Source organism: Protobothrops mucrosquamatus, unplaced genomic scaffold, assembly GCF_001527695.2.
Source record: "Protobothrops mucrosquamatus isolate PMUCROS unplaced genomic scaffold, P.Mucros_1.0 scaffold_78, whole genome shotgun sequence".
Taxonomy (NCBI): domain Eukaryota; kingdom Metazoa; phylum Chordata; class Lepidosauria; order Squamata; family Viperidae; genus Protobothrops; species Protobothrops mucrosquamatus.
Window position 1 is genome coordinate 553,681 of NW_015386154.1, and position 10,269 is coordinate 563,949.

A 10,269-nucleotide genomic window follows, 5' to 3' on the forward strand; every position below is an offset into this window, starting at 1 on the left:
TATATATTTCACCTACTTATGTAGAATAATATTTTGTGGAGTTAGGGATATTAATATTAGTTTACTTTTATTTGAATAGTATCCTGGGATTAGGTTTGGGAAGTCCGGGGGGTGGGGGGTGGGGGGTGGGGTTTTTATTATAGCATTGTGATGTACTTGTGATGTGTTTCTTTTTTATGATGAAAATAATAAAAATTTACTTGGAAAAAAAAAAGGGACAAAACGTTCTGGAGGGTTGGACACGAACTCCAGGAACAAACCCAGGTGTATGGTTTGCCGGACCCAGGCGTCCGTAGTGGTGGCTTCCCACTGGTGAGTGAAATTTGCCAGTCTGCCACCTATGGGGAGGGTTGATAGGGAGTCATTTCAACCTTATGAAGGGGCGGCCTCCTCCCCGAAAGGGCCATTTTCTCTGGGTCTGGTGTATGGGTCTGGATCCGGACCTGTCCGGTTGGCGGTCCTGTCTGGGGATAAAGGGGGTGTAAGGCCAGGATTGCTGAGAGGGCTGAGAAAAGCTCGAACTCGTCCCCGACTGAAAGGACTGCCTTCGGGTGTATGGGGTTGAACGTCTGTCGGCCCGCCTGCTAGAGTGGGCCAGTACCTTCCGCTTATCCTTGTTTTCGGTTAGGTATGGGTTCAGCGCCTCTCCGAATAGTTGTCCACCCTGGTAAAGGGCCGTGGCTAGGCGCCACTTGGCCTTTGGGTCAGTTTGCCAGTGTCTGAGCCATAGCATCCTGCGTCCTGAGACGTTGAATGCTATCGCTCTGGAGGAGAACCTGGTTGCATGCAGTGTGGCATCAGATACGTACTCTGTTGCTGCAGCAAGCTTGCTCAGGTCCAGTTGTGTTTGTACCTCTTCCTGGGGAAGTCTGGCCTGAAGTTGATGGATCCAAAGTAGGGAGGGTCTTGCAAAGAATGATGCGCAGGTCTTGCAAAGAATGATGCGCAGGCCTGGTGGGTCCTGCAGAATGTAAGCTCCCATCTCTTGTCATCAGACTTCAATGCCTCTGCCATGTCTCCCGACACTGCGGTCGGGGAGAAAAGGAATCCAAAGGGTTCGTCTACCTTTGATACCTCAAGGTCCTCTGACTGCTCTATTGTTGTGCTGAACAACTTCTTGTCTGTTCCCCTGGGTGCGGGGAACGTGCCCGGAGATGCCCATTGTTTCTTAATGGTACTCCGGAAGAGTGTCGGATAGGGAACATGGTGTTGGGCTACAACGAGTTCTAATTTGGATTTGAACCGGGCAGTGGTCCTGGTTGAGGGGTATGATGCGGGCCAATGTTTGCCATTGAACTGGCTCTGCATAGCAGAGGTAGGAAAAAATTGGGGTTGAATACCCTACCGAATGGAGGAGGGTCTGGGGGAGAGTCCTCCTCCCACCATGACATGTCATGCAGATCGTCCTCCGTAGGAGAGGACTCCCTGGTGTGGAAGGACCGTGACAGGGAGAAGGAGCCCTGGAACGCGGCCTCCCCTGATTGGGACCTGGGTGGGGCCCTGTCCATCACGGACTCGGTTTTCGGTCTGTGGTTAGATCTAGACGCCATCATCTTGTGGAGCGTCTGCTCAATTAGAGCTTGTATACGGTCCTCGCAGAGATTGGTCTCGGGTTCCACCCCCCGAGTCCTACCACTGTGGGTGTGAACATGGCTTCAGGTGCGGGTTCTGTGGCCCCTAGTGTAGGAGGGCCCTTCTCAGGTGCCTGGGGGGACCCCTCTGGGAACCAAACTCCGTGGGTGGAAGGTCCTAAGGGAAGATTGAAGGATGTTTCCTCTGTTTGTTCCACTTTGGCCTTGGCTTGCTTTTGTGCCTTGGAGAATTCCCTCTCCAGGGCCTGGTGTCTTCTGCTAGCCTGTTTCTCAGCCAACCTGGAAGGTTTTCTTCCAGAAATGAACTTAGACTTTGCTTTGATCCTGCCTGATGCCTCCTGTTTGGAGGATTTTTGTCTTTTGCAGCTGGTGGGAGGGGAGGCGATGCTCAAGGGTTGAGACACCGTGGGCTCCTCCATCCTGGTTGAGCTATCTCAGTTACCCGACAGGGAACTCTGGCAGGGGATCAGTTGGCGAGGTGGCAAGCAGGGGTAGCAGGGAGTGATCATCCCGCTCTCCTGACCGTCTGACCGACAAAGGGACCGCTGTTTTCCCACCCCTTTGCGGTCCGGTCCTTCTTGTGTCCAACCAGTTGCAGCGGGTGGTTCTAGATATTAGGGGGGGTATGGTCAGGGTAACAGTACACCAGGGTTGGGCCTCAAGCCTTTATTATTTTTAATTAATTAATTACTTAATTACCTAATTACTTAATTACTTAATTAATTAATTAATTTTATTTAATTTGTTTCTGTTGGGGCCCCAGCTGATTCCATGTAAAAAACGAATGCCGTTGTGGAATCAAGAGTGTTAATGGAAGGGTGGGGGGGAGGTCACTGTCTGAGTGTGTCCGCTATTGAGTTACTCTCCTTCCCTTATCCGGTGAGGAGAGAGAAACCAAAGAAACCAGGCAAGGCAAGAGAAGAAAGGAACAGAATTAGACTGTTCCCTCTGTGCCGCGGAGCCTTAGGTCTCCACATGTCCGTAACCTGTAAACCTCTCTCTCTCGGTAAGACGGAACAAAAATGGCGGCCGGGATGCTGCCGGCCGCCTGGGGATGAGACGGAAGCGCGTCTACGATCTGCGCTTCCTGTCTCTTGGCGGGAAATTCGATGGAGAGATGGAGAAGACGGAAGTCCCCTCTGGAACCTCCATGCATCCCGGCATCCCAAAATGGCGACCTGCGCAGGAGAACTAGCGCGGTCCCCCAGCGCCTGTGAGATCCGAGCTGCCTTGGCGTCTATTGCCCTGATGCCTCGGCCAGTGGTTTCGCCACGGTCGCAGCCGGCGCTCCGTCGATTCTCTTGCTTAAGGCTGAAGAGAGAACCAATGGGAAGATCCCCCCCTCCGGAGGCACAGGGAGTTTCGGCTGCAGCGTAGAGCCGCAACCGGTGCTCAGCTGATTCTCCTGCTTGCGAGCGTAAGAGGAACAGCTGGGAAAAACCCTGCTCCCCTCCGGAGGTGAGGAGAGACTCAGCTGCAGCGCTGATCTAACGTTATGCTGGGGATTCCCCTTTGAAAACCGATCATACGAGGGGCTCTTTAAGCAATGATGAGCCTGAGAGCATCCATAGGACTCCGGCTGCAGTTATCTCTGCTCAGCTGGACCCCAGGTCTGGGGAGGGAAGTCACCCCCTACCCCAGGCCTTCCACAAGCTGATCCTCCCAGCACTGGATCCAGCGCTGTTAGGGTAGTTGTGATGGGAATGATAGAATCCACCAATATTTTATCTCTATTACCTGCCTTAGACCGGGAGCCAATCTATCACATCCATCTGGGCTGAAGACCGAGTCAAGAATGGGGGAGTGGCTACCCCAGGATGGGCGTGACAAATTAGTTGACCCGGTCTATTGGGCAGGAAGGCAGAGTTAACCCATTGGTGGATTCTACGTCTCCAGTGCTGGAGAATTAAGCATTCATGGCTAAAATCCAACAGGAGCCTGGGGGGGGCGTTCTAGGTATTGCACCAATGGCTTTGGGAGACATTTGCAGAGTTAGGTTTTTTTTAGTGTATTTAAGCATAGTCTATAGTGATCTATAGCTTCCCTTTAGGTGTTGTCAAATAATTATCCAAGACTTAAACATTATTCCCACTTGGCATACATTTTGTATGACTGCTCAATAAACTATGTACTTTTACTTTTATATGAATACCTCAACAAGTTTTCATACACATTTTAATTTAAAACAAAAATTAATTTACCTTGAGATTTGGGTTTTTTAAGGCAAATCCTCTGTACCAGCCTGAAAAGAAATATTTTATATTTCATTTTACTTTATTTATAGGGTGCCTGACTTCCAAATGTCTCTGGGCAGTTTCCAACTAAAAACCAATGTATTAAAAGAAAAGTACAACAGAAATACAACTGTAAGATTCTATACTTCAACTTCCACATATATTTAATATGGAAATTTTACCTCTATGTATCTTCCCCAAATAACAAAAATAGGCAGGGGTATTCATAGGACACTACTATTGTATCATCAGTTACAAGCAGGTAAGATTCATGCAATTCAATAGCATTTCTATGTAAAAGAACCATGCAGGTTTAAGAAGTGACACAGTTGCTTTAATAGTTTGAAAACTCTTTTAAGCCCTACAATTTGATCTTTTTATTTCCATGTTTTACAGTTATAGAAAGAAAATATACTCAAATTTAGTGGCTAGGACTAAGGAAATCCAGATTTAAAAACTGTCCTAATTAATCTTGGGGTAATCATTTACACATGATTACACACTTGCATCTCTGCTTCAGAAGCTGCTCCTAGCTCTCTTTGCATGCATGTGACAAAGACTTAGCAAAATCCTATAAAAGAACTCTAGAGTATTGTGGTATTTCTATAGCCCTCTATTTTCTATTCCTTATCTCATTACATCATATAAATATATGTACCTTCATACAGTAACACTCAATGTAACACAATCTTACAAACTTAATTCAAAATACATAAACTAATCTTTTGGAGGAAAAAACAGTTCATTATAAAGAAGTAATGTATACTCCAATCAGATCTTAATCTATAGTTATTGCTAGAATAAAAATATGTTACCATATACAGAATAATTATTTCCCTGCAATTAGAGCTATCTTTTTATAGCAACAAACTGGATAGATTATTTTGAGACATTTCAGACTGGATAAATTTTACTCTTATTCAAGCATCTATGATTTCAATAACCTTTTGTTCACAGAAAATTAAATATGGCTATTATTAAACAGGCTTTCAACTTTAGCAAACATTTGTATTTGCTTTAGCATAATTAGGTGAGTTGATTTTGAAGTCTCTTGTCAAGTGACGGTTGCTTGCTTTTTCAACACTTACCATCACATTTTTCTAGTATTTGAACAGTGTCTCCAATCTCCAGTGATAAGCCATGAGGGATTGTTCCTCGAAAACTTGCAATTACTGGAAAAGATATTAAATTCTATTGAACCATATTTTTAAGAAAAGAAAAACCACATTTAATATTTAACAGTGTGCTATTGTAAGCAAAAGCAATCAGTTAATAAAATCTTCCCACCTCAATTTGCAATGCTTTAAATCCCTGGATTTATAGATACAGTAACAGCCTCCTTTTAAAATCCTTTTTTATATTAAAAAAGGATAATTTGTTTAATATGATTCCAAGAAAAATCATATCAGACCGAGGGGTCCAGTTCACAACAAAATTCTGGAGGGAGTTCCTGAAGCTGATCGGATTCAGCCAGGAGCTCAACTCGGCTTTTCATCCAAATATGAATGGAGCTGCTAAACAAGCGAACACAATGTTTGAACAACAATTTACTGAGATGGATGAATTAAACTTACATCAGGACTACCAACCTACACCAGAAAAAAAATCTGATGCTAATGAACAAATGACTTTTAGCACGGAAACTAAGGATGTTACCCCAGAAGGGCAGGCTGACCTCCAGACTCCAACTGATTACCTAACAGATAAAAAACCAATAGGAGGAAAGCAAAATAATATTAAAGAAGACTCTACATTATTTTATAGACAATCTATTGAGACTCTGGATGATTCAAAAATGACTGTAATTAAACTAGATGCAACTTCAAAAAAGATGAAGATGGATCTTCAACCACGAGCTATTGAGAATCGCTACAACTTTTTCACTAGCCTATTAAAATTGACAATGGGAGATTCTCCCCTGATTTATGCATTACGGCAAGAAATGGAGGGAGTTTTATTTGTGGACTTAGAGGCCTTACTATGGAAACCTGTTTGGAACAGAAAGAAAGCTAAAATAAGATATAAATATGGAATTTAAGATTACATTTATGGGTTGCAATGGCTTTATAGAGATGTGGATTGATTTGGATTTGGATTTTTAAAAGGCGTTTTTAGGATAAGATTTAGAATTTAACATTGAAATATAGTAAGAATATATATTTTTGGAATAATAGATCTTCCCTTTTTTCTCTTCCTTTTTCTTGGTTTCTTTTTGTTTCTTTCTATTATTTTTTTTCTATTTTTCCTATGCTTTTTATTATTAGATATGATAGTTAATTTGTGGAGCTATAATGATAAAAAGATTGTAATGATGGAAGAGATCGAATTAATAAATGAAGAATTACTGAATAAGAAATAGAATATAGTTGAGAAATATAAGAATGTAATTATGGAAATAATATGCTTAAATAAGAGAAATTATGGACACCCAAATTGTAAAGAATATTTTTGTTTAAGGCTAAGTTAGATATGGTATTTGGAAATTAATAAACCTAAAAACAGGGTTTGATTTACATCGATGAAAGGTTGCTGATAATTTCTATTGATTAATTGAATTCTTATTTAGGAATGTATTAATGAATTAATTTTACTTAGAAATGTATTAGTTTGACTATATTATTCTAATTGTTAGAGAGGGAAATTTTAAGGAGCATTATTTGAGCTATATATGTATGATGTTATTATACCTAACTGATTACCCTATCTCCATGTTGTTTCTTAAGTGTTCTGGTGTAAAAATGGAAAAATCAATAAAATTGTTTGGAAAAAAAGAAGAAGAAGCAATCCCCCCAGAAACAGTTTCACATAGGAGAGAAAGTTTATCTCTCAATCAAATACCTTAAAATAAAACTACCATGTAAAAAGCTAGGACCTAAATTTATCGGTCCTTTCCCTATCGTAAAAATCACAAAGCCTGTCACAGTGGAGTTAAAGCTCCCACGATTCTTAGGGAAAATACATTCAGTTTTTCATTGCAGTTTGCTGAAACCAGTTATAGAATCAACATTGAGACCAGTACCTCAAACCGCCCCAGGTCCCATTGTGTATCTATGCTTGTTATTTTTCAGGAACTGCTTTCTCTTTAGGAGAGTCCGATTGGCAACTTCTGAAATAAACCTGGCTGCAGCTTTCTTTTTCATTCTAAGTTGCCACAGGTTGAGGGGAAGGGGGGATGGAAAAATGACAGCATTGCTAGACTAAACATAGAGCGGTCCTGTGGGAACCAAGGTCATTCCCACAGGAGCTGGAAAGTGGAGAGAAGTTTCACAGAGCCCGCCAATTGCTTTTATTGGGTAGCATGATCAACAGCATAGCAGAGGAGAGGGAATTGTTACATTTAGTTACATTGAATCTCTAAGGGGAATTTTAGAGTGGGTTTCATTTTTGACCATGCCGATATTATGTATCCAATAAACATGTTCTTTGAGGAAACTTCAAGTCTCAGTGTTCGGATTTGTTTGGGTTCATTAGTTGGAATCTTGACAGTTTTCAGAAAATTCAGCAAGAAAACAATTTATGGTTCACAAAGTAGATTTTGTAATTATATTGCATAAGTTTAAAGAATACAAAGGAATAAAAAATAAAGATACAAATGACAAAATGAAAAATATAACATACATAAACACATTTTCTCCCCTTCTCTTCCGTTCTTTTTCCCCAACCACTAACCACTAATATTTATGGTGTAGCTTTAATACTTAATATTAAATATTGGAAATTTTTGTTATTTCCAGAACTATTCAAAGTGCTAAAGGCCTACATAATTTTTTTGTAATATATTTTATTATTTTTTTAAAACATAAATCACTTAATAATTGGCTAACAGTGTGTTGTCTGGGTTTACATAAAACAATCACTAACAATTGATTTCTATAATCCATAATCCACATAATGGTTTTAGTTGATTTCCTCTTTTCCCCAAAATGTCCTCTTTTGCAAATACTGAGTTAATACAATTCTTATTGTTTTGACAGATAACAATTAAATATATAATTTTCCCAATATTCCTAAAAATAATAATCACACCAGTACAACATTTCTTTTTTATCCAATCATTCTGGATGCCTTATCATAGATCCTGTTACAGTCCTTATTTAAATTTGTTTCTCCCATAAAATTCAAAGTATTCTTGCTGGTTAAGATTTTCTCAAAAATCTTAACCAGCAAGAATCTTTAATTACATTTAAAATCTTTAATTACATTTAAAAATGTAAGTCTATTTTTTCCATATGAACCATCTCAACACTTTTACATTTCTGAAGGAATAGATAAAACAGTAAAAAAAGAAAGGAGAGCAAGAGTAAAGAAACAAAAAATAGCATACTACTTAGAATATATATCCCTCCTAAGCTAATATATATTTGTTTCCAAGATTTCTTATTCTTTTTAACCATAATTAAAAATATGTTTACTCTTTAAATATTCCATTTAATACATCTAGTCATCTAGTCCTTTAACTCTTATTCAAAACATTTTTATCCATTATAATTTTCTTAAATTCAATCATATTTAAATATCTAAAACATTTCCTTTATCTAAGCCATTTCAACTTTTTTATATTACTCATATCAAGAAATAGAATAAAAAAAGGGGGGGAAGCATACTATATTATTTAAGGGATTCATCCCTCTTAGAACAACATATATATTCCAAATCTATTTCTTTAACCATATTCAAACAAATGTTTCTTTTTTAAGTATTCTCTCTGGTAGGTCCCATCATCTATTTTCTTGATTTCCACTTTAGTCTTTTTCCTTTGCCCAGTATCTTTCTTGATCCATGTATTTTGCTGAGTTGAAAAGTCTTTCCATATGTTCACAAATGTTACTGTAGATATAAAAAGTAAATCAGATGAAGTGTCTTTGTACGGGGCTTCTGCCCTTCCATGTTTGTTGAAAATCTTTTTATTTTTCTTTCTCTCTGCTTCTCTTATCATTTCCTTTCTCTCCGATGTTCCTGACATCTCTACAGTCCATTTTATCCAATCTGTTTTCTTGTCTTCAGATTTATTTTAGTCTTAAGGGATAAGTTGTTTGTTGGAATATTCATGAGCAGGAAGAGTCATGTGATAACTCAGTCAGCCAATGTGAAGAAAGTGCTACTGAGTCTGTGCAAAAAAGGTATTGAGTTAGGAGCTGAATTTTTATCCAGTCTCGGGTTTGTCTCTGTATCTCTCTGTAAGAAGTCTTCATTGTGCTATGTTGCTGTAAAGAAGAATGTATGGTATTGTAAATATTTTGATATGAATATAAATAAGTTATTTGAATCAGCTAAATGTAGTCAACTGTGAGAGCTTCTGATTTATTTTTCACCAATAGAGAAATTAAAATTCTCTAACATTGTTTTTTCCAATTCTTGTGATTTTTTTCCCACTAGGATTAAATCATATTTCCTTGTTTTGTTAAGTTCCATCTTTAAGTCTCTATTCTCAATTTTGTATCCACTTATCTGTTTTATCTGCTCCTTCTCTGTTGTTGTTTTCTGGGAATTTTTTTGTTGTAAAGTTAACTTGGAAATAGATTGATTTAGATTTTCAAAGTTATTTTGGATTTCTTTGTAGTTTAAAATCATTGTTGTTTGAATTAGTTGCAGTATACTATATATCTCCTCCTGTGAAGTATTTATGTTTTCTTGATATGTTCTTTCTACATGTCTCTGATCCGTGATGACCAAGAATTTGAGTTTTTCTCTTCTTTTTTTTCTCTGCAAATAGCTTTAGAGTCCCGGTTAAATAGATATTTGTAATCCAAAGAGTTCAAAAAAGATTTTATTTCCCTGAAATTTATAATTCTCTCTTTGTCTACAGCCCAGATTATTGTCTTTTTTGTCACAGCTGTTCTTTGTTGTTAAAGCTTTGAAGGTCACAAACACAGATTAGCTTTTCCCAGGTTTTGCCAAGTCTTATATGAAAATCATAGCTGTCATAGTCTTCATCCACCACTAGGTGTCAGCATCTATTTGTTTTTCAATTTCCAAAATGAACAATTGTCTTTAGAATGAGAGTCTTAACCATTCAACAATTTTAGATTTATCCAGATTTAAGTTTTAAATTATATTTATTTCACTTCCATATATTTTGATCCTCCATAAAAAGATTAATTCTCTGCTTCCGTTAGTATAAGGGTGGAGTGGAAATCCCCCTCCTTCCCTTTTGGAGGTATTTTGCTTCTTGGGGATCTTTTCCAGGAAATTAAATATTGAATAGAAAAGAGAAGATCAAATACCTCACCCAGTTTCAAACACGCTGTTCACAGTTGTGCTGGTTAGTACTTTTGGACTTCGGTTGCAAGTAGCTTGGGCTAGTCAATGAAGTACAGCCAGCCTTTCTCCTGTCAGGTTAGAAGGCTTTCCCCAAGTCAAACGGAACGACCACCGTCATTCCAAAATCGCTGGGGCACCCTTCTTTCTTCGCCGCCTCTCTGGGACGACTTAGACCCATTTAG

General features: G+C 38.9%; 1 protein-coding gene across 1 annotated transcript in view; it reads right to left on the reverse strand.

The window, feature by feature from the left end:
• LOC107285795 (dedicator of cytokinesis protein 4) overlaps positions 1 to 4,988 on the reverse strand; it is a 31,801-nt gene extending 26,813 nt beyond the window's left edge. The window contains exons 1-2 of the mRNA XM_015814047.1: positions 4,915 to 4,988; positions 3,794 to 3,834 (exon numbers count right to left, since the gene is read on the reverse strand). The gene's annotated coding sequence lies outside the window, so the exon portion shown is untranslated. The remainder of the gene's footprint in view (positions 1 to 3,793; positions 3,835 to 4,914) is intronic.
• Between the last annotated feature and the right edge of the window lie 5,281 nt (positions 4,989 to 10,269).